This window comes from Artemia franciscana, chromosome 18, assembly GCF_032884065.1.
Source record: "Artemia franciscana chromosome 18, ASM3288406v1, whole genome shotgun sequence".
NCBI lineage: Eukaryota > Metazoa > Arthropoda > Branchiopoda > Anostraca > Artemiidae > Artemia > Artemia franciscana.
Window position 1 is genome coordinate 36,816,365 of NC_088880.1, and position 16,709 is coordinate 36,833,073.

Here is a 16,709-nt window from a genome sequence, read left to right on the forward strand (position 1 = left end):
TTTATGACTCATAGAAAGAGTAGATAGACTAGCTAGAATCAAACTTTCATGTTCTATCTACTATTGATATCTATTTATTGAATAGTGAAAAAGTCTTTTCTAAAATGACGTCTTGCATATGACTCATAGAAATAGTAGATAGACTAGCTAGAATCAAACTTTCACTGTTCTATCTACTATTGATATCTATTTATTGAATAGTGAAAAGTCTTTTCTAAATGACGTCTTGCATATGACTCATAGAAATAGTAGATAGACTAGCTAGAATCAAACTTTCCATGTTCTATCTACTATTGATATCTATTTATTGAATAGTGAAAAAGTCCTTTTCTAAATGACGTCTTGCATATGACTCATAGAAATAGTAGATAGACTAGCTAGAATCAAACTTTCACTCGTTCTATCTACTATTGATATCTATTTATTGAATAGTGAAAAAGTCTTTTCTAAATGACGTCTTGCATATGACTCATAGAAATAGTAGATAGACTAGCTAGAATCAAACTTTCACTGTTCTATCTACTATTGATATCTATTTATTGAATAGTGAAAAGTCTTTTCTAAAATGACGTCTTGCATATGACTCATAGAAATAGTAGATAGACTAGCTAGAATCAAACTTTCACTGTTCTATCTACTATTGATATCTATTTATTGAATAGTGAAAAGTCTTTTCTAAAATGACGTCTTGCATATGACTCATAGAATAGTAGATAGACTAGCTAGAATCAAACTTTCACTGTTCTATCTACTATTGATATCTATTTATTGAATAGTGAAAAAGTCTTTTCTAAAATGACGTCTTGCATATGACTCATAGAAATAGTAGATAGATAGCTAGAATCAAACTTTCACTGTTCTATCTACTATTGATATCTATTTATTGAATAGTGAAAAAGTCTTTTCTAAAATGACGTCTTGCATATGACTCATAGAAATAGTAGATAGACTAGCTAGAATCAAACTTTCACTCTTCTATCTACTATTGATATCTATTTATTGAATAGTGAAAAAGTCTTTTCTAAAATGACGTCTTGCATATGACTCATAGAAATAGTAGATAGACTAGCTAGAATCAAACTTTCACTGTTCTATCTACTATTGATATCTATTTATTGAATAGTGAAAAAGTCTTTTCTAAAATGACGTCTTGCATATGACTCATAGAAATAGCTAGATAGACTAGCTAGAATCAAACTTTCACTGTTCTACTCTACTATTGATATCTATTTATTGAATAGTGAAAAAGTCTTTTCTAAAATGACGTCTTGCATATGACTCATAGAAATAGTAGATAGACTAGCTAGAATCAAACTTTCACTGTTCTATCTACTATTGATATCTATTTATTGAATAGTGAAAAAAGTCTTTTCTAAAATGACGTCTTGCATATGACTCATAGAAATAGTAGATAGACTAGCTAGAATCAAACTTTCACTGTTCTATCTACTATTGATATCTATTTATTGAATAGTGAAAAAGTCTTTTCTAAAATGACGTCTTGCATATGATCATAGAAATAGTAGATAGACTAGCTAGAATCAAACTTTCACTGTTCTATCTACTATTGATATCTATTTATTGAATAGTGAAAAAGTCTTTTCTAAAATGACGTCTTGCATATGACTCATAGAAATAGTAGATAGACTAGCTAGAATCAAACTTTCACTGTTCTATCTACTATTGATATTATTTATTGAATAGTGAAAAGTCTTTTCTAAAATGACGTCTTGCATATGACTCATAGAAATAGTAGATAGACTAGCTAGAATCAAACTTTCACTGTTCTATCTACTATTGATATCTATTTATTGAATAGTGAAAAAGTCTTTTCTAAAATGACGTCTTGCATATGACTCATAGAAATAGTAGATAGACTAGCTAGAATCAAACTTTCACTGTTCTATCTACTATTGATATCTATTTATTGAATAGTGAAAAAGTCTTTCTAAAATGAGTCTTGCATATGACTCATAGAAATAGTAGATAGACTAGCTAGAATCAAATTTCACTGTTCTATTACTATTGATATCTATTTATTGAATGAAAAAGTCTTTTCTAAAATGACGTCTTGCATATGACTCATAGAAATAGTAGATAGACTAGCTAGAATCAAACTTTCACTGTTCTATTACTATTGATATCTATTATTGAATAGTGAAAAAGTCTTTTCTAAAATGACGTCTTGCATATGACTCATAGAAATAGTAGATAGACTAGCTAGAATCAAACTTTCACTGTTCTATCTACTATTGATATCTATTTATTGAACTAGTGAAAAGTCTTTTCTAAAATGACGTCTTGCATATGACTCATAGAAATAGTAGATAGACTAGCTAGAATCAAACTTTCACTGTTCTATCTACTATTGATATCTATTTATTGAATAGTGAAAAAGTCTTTTCTAAAATGACGTCTTGCATATGACTCATAGAAATAGTAGATAGACTAGCTAGAATCAAACTTTCACTGTTCTATCTACTATTGATATCTATTTATTGAATAGTGAAAAAGTCTAGTAGATAGACTAGCTAGAATCAAACTTTCACTGTTCTATCTACTATTGATATCTATTTATTGAATAGTGGAAAAAGTCTTTTCTAAAATGACGTCTTGCATATGACTCATAGAAATAGTAGATAGACTAGCTAGAATCAAACTTTCACTGTTCTATCTACTATTGATATCTATTTATTGAATAGTGAAAAAGTCTTTTCTAAAATGACTCATAGAAATAGTAGATAGACTAGCTAGAATCAAACCTTTCACTCATAGAAAAGTTATATAATAAAATAGTAGATAGATAGCTAGAATCAAACTTTCACTGTTCTATCTACTATTGATATCTATTTATTGAATAGTGAAAAAGTCTTTTCTAAAATGACTCATAGAAATAGTAGATAGACTAGCTAGAATCAAACTTTCACTGTTCTATCTACTATTGATATCTATTTATTGAATAGTGAAAAAGTCTTTTCTAAAATGACGTCTTGCATATGACTCATAGAAATAGTAGATAGACTAGCTAGAATCAAACTTTCACTGTTCTATCTACTATTGATATCTATTTATTGAATAGTGAAAAAGTCTTTTCTAAAATGACGTCTTGCATATGACTCATAGAAATAGTAGATAGACTAGCTAGAATCAAACTTTCACTGTTCTATCTACTATTGATATCTATTTATTGAATAGTGAAAAAGTCTTTTCTAAAATGACGTCTTGCATATGACTCATAGAATAGTAGATAGACTAGCTAGAATCAAACTTTCACTGTTTCTATCTACTATTGATATCTATTTATTGAATAGTGAAAAGTCTTTTCTAAAATGACGTCTTGCATATGACTCATAGAAATAGTAGATAGACTAGCTAGAATCAAACTATGTTCTATCTACTATTGATATCTATTTATTGAATAGTGAAAAAGTCTTTTCTAAAATGACGTCTTGCATATGACTCATAGAAATAGTAGATAGACTAGCTAGAATCAAACTTTCACTGTTCTATCTACTATTGATATCTATTTATTGAATAGTGAAAAAGTCTTTTCTAAAATGACTCATAGAAATAGTAGATAGACTAGCTAGAATCAAACTTTCACTGTTCTATCTACTATTGATATCTATTTATTGAATAGTGAAAAAGTCTTTTCTAAAATGATGTCTTGCATATGACTCATAGAAATAGTAGATAGACTAGCTAGAATCAAACTTTCACTGTTCTATCTACTATTGATATCTATTTATTGAATAGTGAAAAAGTCTTTTCTAAAATGACTCATAGAAATAGTAGATAGACTAGCTAGAATCAAACTTTCACTGTTCTATCTACTATTGATATCTATTTATTGAATAGTGAAAAAGTCTTTTCTAAAATGACGTCTTGCATATGACTCATAGAAATAGTAGATAGACTAGCTAGAATCAAACTATGTTCTATCTACTATTGATATCTATTTATTGAATAGTGAAAAAGTCTTTTCTAAAATGACGTCTTGCATATGACTCATAGAAATAGTAGATAGACTAGCTAGAATCAAACTTTCACTGTTCTATCTACTATTGATATCTATTTATTGAATAGTGAAAAGTCTTTTCTAAAATGACGTCTTGCATATGACTCATAGAAATAGTAGATAGACTAGCTAGAATCAAACTTTCACTGTTCTATCTACTATTGATATCTATTTATTGAATAGTGAAAAAGTCTTTTCTAAAATGACGTCTTGCATATGACTCATAGAATAGTAGATAGACTAGCTAGAATCAAACTTTCACTGTTCTATCTACTATTGATATCTATTTATTGAATAGTGAAAAAGTCTTTCACTTTCACTGTTCTATCTACTATTGATATCTATTTATTGAATAGTGAAAAAGTCTTTTCTAAAATGACGTCTTGCATATGACTCATAGAAATAGTAGATAGACTAGCTAGAATCAAACTTTCACTGTTCTATCTACTATTGATATCTATTTATTGAATAGTGAAAAAGTCTTTTCTAAAATGACTCATAGAAATAGTAGATAGACTAGCTAGAATCAAACTTTCACTGTTCTATCTACTATTGATATCTATTTATTGAATAGTGAAAAAGTCTTTTCTAAAATGACGTCTTGCATATGACTCATAGAAATAGTAGATAGACTAGCTAGAATCAAACTTTCACTGTTCTATCTACTATTGATATCTATTTATTGATAGTGAAAAAGTCTTTTCTAAAATGACGTCTTGCATATGACTCATAGAAATAGTAGATAGACTAGCTAGAATCAAACTTTCACTGTTCTATCTACTATTGATATCTATTTATTGAATAGTGAAAAAGTCTTTTCTAAAATGGACTCATAGAAATAGTAGATAGACTAGCTAGAATCAAACTTTCACTGTTCTATCTACTATTGATATCTATTTATTGAATAGTGAAAAAGTCTTTTCTAAAATGACGTCTTGCATATGACTCATAGAAATAGTAGATAGACTAGCTAGAATCAAACTTTCATTGTTCTATCTACTATGATATCTATTTATTGAATAGTGAAAAAGTCTTTTCTAAAATGACGTCTTGCATATGATCATAGAAATAGTAGATAGACTAGCTAGAATCAAACTTTCACTGTTCTATCTACTATTGATATCTATTTATTGAATAGTGAAAAAGTCTTTTCTAAAATGACGTCTTGCATATGACTCATAGAAATAGTAGATAGACTAGCTAGAATCAAACTTTCACTGTTCTATCTACTATTGATATCTATTTATTGAATAGTGAAAAGTCTTTTCTAAATGACGTCTTGCATATGACTCATAGAAATAGTAGATAGACTAGCTAGAATCAAACTTTCACTGTTCTATCTACTATTGATATCTATTTATTGAATAGTGAAAAAAGTCTAGTCTAGTAGATAGACTAGCTAGAATCAAACTTTCACTGTTCTATCTACTATTGATATCTATTTATTGAATAGTGAAAAAGTCTTTTCTAAAATGACGTCTTGCATATGACTCATAGAAATAGTAGATAGACTAGCTAGAATCAAACTTTCACTGTTCTATCTACTATTGATATCTATTTATTGAATAGTGAAAAGTCTTTTCACTGTTCTATCTACTATTGATATCTATTTATTGAATAGTGAAAAAGTCTTTTCTAAAATGACGTCTTGCATATGACTCATAGAAATAGTAGATAGACTAGCTAGAATCAAACTTTCACTGTTCTATCTACTATTGATATCTATTTATTGAATAGTGAAAAAGTCTTTTCTAAAATGACGTCTTGCATATGACTCATAGAAATAGTAGATAGACTAGCTAGAATCAAACTTTCACTGTTCTATCTACTATTGATATCTATTTATTGAATAGTGAAAAAGTCTTTTCTAAAATGACGTCTTGCATATGACTCATAGAAATAGTAGATAGACTAGCTAGAATCAAACTTTCACTGTTCTATCTACTATTGATATCTATTTATTGAATAGTGAAAAAGTCTTTTCTAAAATGACGTCTTGCATATGACTCATAGAAATAGTAGATAGACTAGCTAGAATCAAACTTTCACTGTTCTATCTACTATTGATATCTATTTATTGAATAGTGAAAAAGTCTTTTCTAAAATGACGTCTTGCATATGACTCATAGAAATAGTAGATAGACTAGCTAGAATCAAACTTTCACTGTTCTATCTACTATTGATATCTATTTATTGAATAGTGAAAAAGTCTTTTCTAAAATGACGTCTTGCATATGACTCATAGAAATAGTAGATAGACTAGCTAGAATCAAACTTTCACTGTTCTATCTACTATTGATATCTATTTATTGAATAGTGAAAAAGTCTTTTCTAAAATGACGTCTTGCATATGACTCATAGAAATAGTAGATAGACTAGCTAGAATCAAACTTTCACTGTTCTATCTACTATTGATATCTATTTATTGAATAGTGAAAAAGTCTTTTCTAAAATGACGTCTTGCATATGACTCATGGAATAGTAGATGACTAGCTAGAATCAAACTTTCACTGTTCTATCTACTATTGATATCTATTTATTGAATAGTGAAAAAGTCTTTTCTAAAATGACGTCTTGCATATGACTCATAGAAATAGTAGATAGACTAGCTAGAATCAAACTTTCACTGTTCTATCTACTATTGATATCTATTTATTGAATAGTGAAAAAGTCTTTTCCTAAAATGACGTCTTGCATATGACTCATAGAAATAGTAGATAGACTAGCTAGAATCAAACTTTCACTGTTCTATCTACTATTGATATCTATTTATTGAATAGTGAAAAAGTCTTTTCTAAAATGACGTCTTGCATATGACTCATAGAAATAGTAGATAGACTAGCTAGAATCAAACTTTCACTGTTCTATCTACTATTGATATCTATTTATTGAATAGTGAAAAGTCTTTTCTAAAATGACGTCTTGCATATGACTCATAGAAATAGTAGATAGACTAGCTAGAATCAAACTTTCACTGTTCTATCTACTATTGATATCTATTTATTGAATAGTGAATAAGTCTTTTCTAAAATGACGTCTTGCATATGACTCATAGAAATAGTAGATAGACTAGCTAGAATCAAACTTTCACAGTTCTATCTACTATTGATATCTATTTATTGAATAGTGAAAAAGTCTTTTCTAAAATGACGTCTTGCATATGACTCATAGAAATAGTAGATAGACTAGCTAGAATCAAACTTTCACTGTTCTATCTACTATTGATATCTATTTATTGAATAGTGAAAAAGTCTTTTCTAAATGACGTCTTGCATATGACTCATAGAAATAGTAGATAGACTAGCTAGAATCAAACTTTCACTGTTCTATCTACTATTGATATCTATTTATTGAATAGTGAAAAAGTCTTTTCTAAAATGACGTCTTGCATATGACTCATAGAAATAGTAGATAGACTAGCTAGAATCAAACTTTCACTGTTCTATCTACTATTGATATCTATTTATTGAATAGTGAAAAAGTCTTTTCTAAAATGACGTCTTGCATATGACTCATAGAAATAGTAGATAGACTAGCTAGAATCAAACTTTCACTGTTCTATCTACTATTGATATCTATTTATTGAATAGTGAAAAAGTCTTTTCTAAAATGACGTCTTGCATATGACTCATAGAAATAGTAGATAGACTAGCTAGAATCAAACTTTCACTGTTCTATCTACTATTGATATCTATTTATTGAATAGTGAAAAAGTCTTTTCTAAAATGACGTCTTGCATATGACTCATAGAAATAGTAGATAGACTAGCTAGAATCAAACTTTCACTGTTCTATCTACTATTGATATCTATTTATTGAATAGTGAAAAAGTCTTTTCTAAAATGACGTCTTGCATATGACTCATAGAAATAGTAGATAGACTAGCTAGAATCAAACTTTCACTGTTCTATCTACTATTGATATCTATTTATTGAATAGTGAAAAAGTCTTTTCTAAAATGACGTCTTGCATATGACTCATAGAAATAGTAGATAGACTAGCTAGAATCAAACTTTCACTGTTCTATCTACTATTGATATCTATTTATTGAATAGTGAAAAAGTCTTTTCTAAAATGACGTCTTGCATATGACTCATAGAAATAGTAGATAGACTAGCTAGAATCAAACTTTCACTGTTCTATCTACTATTGATATCTATTTATTGAATAGTGAAAAAGTCTTTTCTAAAATGACGTCTTGCATATGACTCATAGAAATAGTAGATAGACTAGCTAGAATCAAACTTTCACTGTTCTATCTACTATTGATATCTATTTATTGAATAGTGAAAAAGTCTTTTCTAAAATGACGTCTTGCATATGACTCATAGAAATAGTAGATAGACTAGCTAGAATCAAACTTTCACTGTTCTATCTACTATTGATATCTATTTATTGAATAGTGAAAAAGTCTTTTCTAAAATGACGTCTTGCATATGACTCATAGAAATAGTAGATAGACTAGCTAGAATCAAACTTTCACTGTTCTATCTACTATTGATATCTATTTATTGAATAGTGAAAAAGTCTTTTCTAAAATGACGTCTTGCATATGACTCATAGAAATAGTAGATAGACTAGCTAGAATCAAACTTTCACTGTTCTATCTACTATTGATATCTATTTATTGAATAGTGAAAAAGTCTTTTCTAAAATGACGTCTTGCATATGACTCATAGAAATAGTAGATAGACTAGCTAGAATCAAACTTTCACTGTTCTATCTACTATTGATATCTATTTATTGAATAGTGAAAAAGTCTTTTCTAAAATGACGTCTTGCATATGACTCATAGAAATAGTAGATAGACTAGCTAGAATCAAACTTTCACTGTTCTATCTACTATTGATATCTATTTATTGAATAGTGAAAAAGTCTTTTCTAAAATGACGTCTTGCATATGACTCATAGAAATAGTAGATAGACTAGCTAGAATCAAACTTTCACTGTTCTATCTACTATTGATATCTATTTATTGAATAGTGAAAAAGTCTTTTCTAAAATGACGTCTTGCATATGACTCATAGAAATAGTAGATAGACTAGCTAGAATCAAACTTTCACTGTTCTATCTACTATTGATATCTATTTATTGAATAGTGAAAAAGTCTTTTCTAAAATGACGTCTTGCATATGACTCATAGAAATAGTAGATAGACTAGCTAGAATCAAACTTTCACTGTTCTATCTACTATTGATATCTATTTATTGAATAGTGAAAAAGTCTTTTCTAAAATGACGTCTTGCATATGACTCATAGAAATAGTAGATAGACTAGCTAGAATCAAACTTTCACTGTTCTATCTACTATTGATATCTATTTATTGAATAGTGAAAAAGTCTTTTCTAAAATGACGTCTTGCATATGACTCATAGAAATAGTAGATAGACTAGCTAGAATCAAACTTTCACTGTTCTATCTACTATTGATATCTATTTATTGAATAGTGAAAAAGTCTTTTCTAAAATGACGTCTTGCATATGACTCATAGAAATAGTAGATAGACTAGCTAGAATCAAACTTTCACTGTTCTATCTACTATTGATATCTATTTATTGAATAGTGAAAAAGTCTTTTCTAAAATGACGTCTTGCATATGACTCATAGAAATAGTAGATAGACTAGCTAGAATCAAACTTTCACTGTTCTATCTACTATTGATATCTATTTATTGAATAGTGAAAAAGTCTTTTCTAAAATGACGTCTTGCATATGACTCATAGAAATAGTAGATAGACTAGCTAGAATCAAACTTTCACTGTTCTATCTACTATTGATATCTATTTATTGAATAGTGAAAAAGTCTTTTCTAAAATGACGTCTTGCATATGACTCATAGAAATAGTAGATAGACTAGCTAGAATCAAACTTTCACTGTTCTATCTACTATTGATATCTATTTATTGAATAGTGAAAAAGTCTTTTCTAAAATGACGTCTTGCATATGACTCATAGAAATAGTAGATAGACTAGCTAGAATCAAACTTTCACTGTTCTATCTACTATTGATATCTATTTATTGAATAGTGAAAAAGTCTTTTCTAAAATGACGTCTTGCATATGACTCATAGAAATAGTAGATAGACTAGCTAGAATCAAACTTTCACTGTTCTATCTACTATTGATATCTATTTATTGAATAGTGAAAAAGTCTTTTCTAAAATGACGTCTTGCATATGACTCATAGAAATAGTAGATAGACTAGCTAGAATCAAACTTTCACTGTTCTATCTACTATTGATATCTATTTATTGAATAGTGAAAAAGTCTTTTCTAAAATGACGTCTTGCATATGACTCATAGAAATAGTAGATAGACTAGCTAGAATCAAACTTTCACTGTTCTATCTACTATTGATATCTATTTATTGAATAGTGAAAAAGTCTTTTCTAAAATGACGTCTTGCATATGACTCATAGAAATAGTAGATAGACTAGCTAGAATCAAACTTTCACTGTTCTATCTACTATTGATATCTATTTATTGAATAGTGAAAAAGTCTTTTCTAAAATGACGTCTTGCATATGACTCATAGAAATAGTAGATAGACTAGCTAGAATCAAACTTTCACTGTTCTATCTACTATTGATATCTATTTATTGAATAGTGAAAAAGTCTTTTCTAAAATGACGTCTTGCATATGACTCATAGAAATAGTAGATAGACTAGCTAGAATCAAACTTTCACTGTTCTATCTACTATTGATATCTATTTATTGAATAGTGAAAAAGTCTTTTCTAAAATGACGTCTTGCATATGACTCATAGAAATAGTAGATAGACTAGCTAGAATCAAACTTTCACTGTTCTATCTACTATTGATATCTATTTATTGAATAGTGAAAAAGTCTTTTCTAAAATGACGTCTTGCATATGACTCATAGAAATAGTAGATAGACTAGCTAGAATCAAACTTTCACTGTTCTATCTACTATTGATATCTATTTATTGAATAGTGAAAAAGTCTTTTCTAAAATGACGTCTTGCATATGACTCATAGAAATAGTAGATAGACTAGCTAGAATCAAACTTTCACTGTTCTATCTACTATTGATATCTATTTATTGAATAGTGAAAAAGTCTTTTCTAAAATGACGTCTTGCATATGACTCATAGAAATAGTAGATAGACTAGCTAGAATCAAACTTTCACTGTTCTATCTACTATTGATATCTATTTATTGAATAGTGAAAAAGTCTTTTCTAAAATGACGTCTTGCATATGACTCATAGAAATAGTAGATAGACTAGCTAGAATCAAACTTTCACTGTTCTATCTACTATTGATATCTATTTATTGAATAGTGAAAAAGTCTTTTCTAAAATGACGTCTTGCATATGACTCATAGAAATAGTAGATAGACTAGCTAGAATCAAACTTTCACTGTTCTATCTACTATTGATATCTATTTATTGAATAGTGAAAAAGTCTTTTCTAAAATGACGTCTTGCATATGACTCATAGAAATAGTAGATAGACTAGCTAGAATCAAACTTTCACTGTTCTATCTACTATTGATATCTATTTATTGAATAGTGAAAAAGTCTTTTCTAAAATGACGTCTTGCATATGACTCATAGAAATAGTAGATAGACTAGCTAGAATCAAACTTTCACTGTTCTATCTACTATTGATATCTATTTATTGAATAGTGAAAAAGTCTTTTCTAAAATGACGTCTTGCATATGACTCATAGAAATAGTAGATAGACTAGCTAGAATCAAACTTTCACTGTTCTATCTACTATTGATATCTATTTATTGAATAGTGAAAAAGTCTTTTCTAAAATGACGTCTTGCATATGACTCATAGAAATAGTAGATAGACTAGCTAGAATCAAACTTTCACTGTTCTATCTACTATTGATATCTATTTATTGAATAGTGAAAAAGTCTTTTCTAAAATGACGTCTTGCATATGACTCATAGAAATAGTAGATAGACTAGCTAGAATCAAACTTTCACTGTTCTATCTACTATTGATATCTATTTATTGAATAGTGAAAAAGTCTTTTCTAAATACGTCTTGCATAAGACTCTAGAAATGTAGAAGACTAGCTAGATCAACTTTCACTGTCTATCTACTATTGATATCTATTATTAGAAAGTGAAAGTCTTTTCTAAAAGACTTATTTTCTAAGCTAAATGACTCTTTTAGAAAAGACTTTTTCACTATTCAATAAATAGATATCAATAGTAGATAGAACAGTGAAAGTTTGATTCTAGCTAGTTTATCTACTATTTCTATGAGTCATATGCAAGACGTCATTTTAGAAAAGACTTTTTCACTATTCAATAAATAGATATCAATAGTAGATAGAACAGTGAAAGTTTGATTCTAGCTAGTCTATCTACTATTTCTATGAGTCATATGCAAGACGTCATTTTAGAAAAGACTTTTTCACTATTCAATAAATAGATATCAATAGTAGATAAACAGTGAAAGTTTGATTCTAGCTAGTCTATCTACTATTTCTATGAGTCATATGCAAGACGTCATTTTAGAAAAGACTTTTTCACTATTCAATAAATAGATATCAATAGTAGATAGAACAGTGAAAGTTTGATTCTAGCTAGTCTATCTACTATTTCTATGAGTCATATGCAAGACGTCATTTTAGAAAAGACTTTTTCACTATTCAATAAATAGATATCAATAGTAGATAGAACAGTGAAAGTTTGATTCTAGCTAGTCTATCTACTATTTCTATGAGTCATATGCAAGACGTCATTTTAGAAAAGACTTTTTCACTATTCAATAAATAGATATCAATAGTAGATAGAACAGTGAAAGTTTGATTCTAGCTAGTCTATCTACTATTTCTATGAGTCATATGCAAGACGTCATTTTAGAAAAGACTTTTTCACTATTCAATAAATAGATATCAATAGTAGATAGACTAGCTAGAATCAAACTTTCACTGTTCTATCTACTATTGATATCTATTTATTGAATAGTGAAAAAGTCTTTTCTAAAATGACGTCTTGCATATGACTCATAGAAATAGTAGATAGACTAGCTAGAATCAAACTTTCACTGTTCTATCTACTATTGATATCTATTTATTGAATAGTGAAAAAGTCTTTTCTAAAATGACTTTCTTGCATATGACTAAATAGAAATAGTAGATAGACTAGCTAGAATCAAACTTTCACTGTTCTATCTACTATTGATATCTATTGAATAGTGAAAAAGTCTTTTCTAAAATGACGTCTTGCATATGACTCATAGAAATAGTAGATAGACTAGCTAGAATCAAACTTTCACTGTTCTATCTACTATTGATATCTATTTATTGAATAGTGAAAAAGTCTTTTCTAAAATGACGTCTTGCATATGACTCATAGAAATAGTAGATAGACTAGCTAGAATCAAACTTTCTCTGTTCTATCTACTATTGATATCTATTTATTGAATAGTGAAAAAGTCTTTTCTAAAATGACGTCTTGCATATGACTCATAGAAATAGTAGATAGAACTAGTGAAAGTTTGATTCACTGTTCTATCTACTATTGATATCTATTTATTGAATAGTGAAAAAGTCTTTTCTAAAATGACGTCTTGCATATGACTCATAGAAATAGTAGATAGACTAGCTAGAATCAAACTTTCACTGTTCTATCTACTATTGATATCTATTTATTGAATAGTGAAAAAGTCTTTTCTAAAATGACGTCTTGCATATGACTCATAGAAATAGTAGATAGAACAGTGAAAGTTTGATTCTAGCTAGTCTATCTACTATTTCTATGAGTCATATGCAAGACGTCATTTTAGAAAAGACTTTTTCACTATTCAATAAATAGATATCAATAGTAGATAGAACAGTGAAAGTTTGATTCTAGCTAGTCTATCTACTATTTCTATGAGTCATATGCAAGACGTCATTTTAGAAAAGACTTTTTCACTATTCAATAAATAGATATCAATAGTAGATAGAACAGTGAAAGTTTGATTCTAGCTAGTCTATCTACTATTTCTATGAGTCATATGCAAGACGTCATTTTAGAAAAGACTTTTTCACTATTCAATAAATAGATATCAATAGTAGATAGAACAGTGAAAGTTTGATTCTAGCTAGTCTATCTACTATTTCTATGAGTCATATGCAAGACGTCATTTTAGAAAAGACTTTTTCACTATTCAATAAATAGATATCAATAGTAGATAGAACAGTGAAAGTTTGATTCTAGCTAGTCTATCTACTATTTCTATGAGTCATATGCAAGAGTCATTTTAGAAAAGACTTTTTCACTATTCAATAAATAGATATCAATAGTAGATAGAACAGTGAGAAGTTTGATTCTAGCTAGTCTATCTACTATTTCTATGAGTCATATGCAAGACGTCATTTTAGAAAAGACTTTTTCACTATTCAATAAATAGATATCAATAGTAGATAGAACAGTGAAAGTTTGATTCTAGCTAGTCTATCTACTATTTCTATGAGTCATATGCAAGACGTCATTTTAGAAAAGACTTTTTCACTATTCAATAAATAGATATCAATAGTAGATAGAACAGTGAAAGTTTGATTCTAGCTAGTCTATCTACTATTTCTATGAGTCATATGCAAGAGTCATTTTAGAAAAGACTTTTTCATAGATATCAATAGTAGATAGAACAGTGAAAGTTTGATTCTAGCTAGTCTATCTACTATTTCTATGAGTCATATGCAAGACGTCATTTTAGAAAAGACTTTTTCACTATTCAATAAATAGATATCAATAGTAGATAGAACAGTGAAAGTTTGATTCTAGCTAGTCTATCTACTATTTCTATGAGTCATATGCAAGACGTCATTTTAGAAAAGACTTTTTCACTATTCAATAAATAGATATCAATAGTAGATAGAACAGTGAAAGTTTGATTCTAGCTAGTCTATCTACTATTTCTATGAGTCATATGCAAGACGTCATTTTAGAAAAGACTTTTTCACTATTCAATAAATAGATATCAATAGTAGATAGAACAGTGAAAGTTTGATTCTAGCTAGTCTATCTACTATTTCTATGAGTCATATGCAAGACGTCATTTTAGAAAAGACTTTTTCACTATTCAATAAATAGATATCAATAGTAGATAAACAGTGAAAGTTTGATTCTAGCTAGTCTATCTACTATTCTATGAGTCATATGCAAGACGTCATTTTAGAAAAGACTTTTTCACTATTCAATAAATAGATATCAATAGTAGATAGAACAGTGAAAGTTTGATTCTAGCTAGTCTATCTACTATTTCTATGAGTCATATGCAAGGACGTCATTTTAGAAAAGACTTTTTCACTATTCAATAAATAGATATCAATAGTAGATAGAACAGTGAAAGTTTGATTCTAGCTAGTCTATCTACTATTTCTATGAGTCATATGCAAGACGTCATTTTAGAAAAGACTTTTTCACTATTCAATAAATAGATATCAATAGTAGATAGAACAGTGAAAGTTTGATTCTAGCTAGTCTATCTACTATTTCTATGAGTCATATGCAAGACGTCATTTTAGAAAAGACTTTTTCACTATTCAATAAATAGATATCAATAGTAGATAGAACAGTGAAAGTTTGATTCTAGCTAGTCTATCTACTATTTCTATGAGTCATATGCAAGACGTCATTTTAGAAAAGACTTTTTCACTATTCAATAAATAGATATCAATAGTAGATAGAACAGTGAAAGTTTGATTCTAGCTAGTCTATCTACTATTTCTATGAGTCATATGCAAGACGTCATTTTAGAAAGACTTTTTCACTATTCAATAAATAGATATCAATAGTAGATAGAACAGTGAAAGTTTGATTCTAGCTAGTCTATCTACTATTTCTATGAGTCATATGCAAGACGTCATTTTAGAAAAGACTTTTTCACTATTCAATAAATAGATATCAATAGTAGATAGAACAGTGAAAGTTTGATTCTAGCTAGTCTATCTACTATTTCTATGAGTCATATGCAAGACGTCATTTTAGAAAAGACTTTTTCACTATTCAATAAATAGATATCAATAGTAGATAGAACAGTGAAAGTTTGATTCTAGCTAGTCTATCTACTATTTCTATGAGTCATATGCAAGACGTCATTTTAGAAAAGACTTTTTCACTATTCAATAAATAGATATCAATAGTAGATAGAACAGTGAAAGTTTGATTCTAGCTAGTCTATCTACTATTTCTATGAGTCATATGCAAGACGTCATTTTAGAAAAGACTTTTTCACTATTCAATAAATAGATATCAATAGTAGATAGAACAGTGAAAGTTTGATTCTAGCTAGTCTATCTACTATTTCTATGAGTCATATGCAAGACGTCATTTTAGAAAAGACTTTTTCACTATTCAATAAATAGATATCAATAGTAGATAGAACAGTGAAAGTTTGATTCTAGCTAGTCTATCTACTATTTCTATGAGTCATATGCAAGACGTCATTTTAGAAAAGACTTTTTCACTATTCAATAAATAGATATCAATAGTAGATAGAACAGTGAAAGTTTGATTCTAGCTAGTCTATCTATTTCTATGAGTCATATGCAAGACGTCATTTTAGAAAAGACTTTTTCACTATTCAATAAATAGATATCAATAGTAGATAGAACAGTGAAAGTTTGATTCTAGCTAGTCTATCTACTATTTCTATGAGTCATATGCAAGACGTCATTTTAGAAAAGACTTTTTCACTATTCAATAAATAGATATC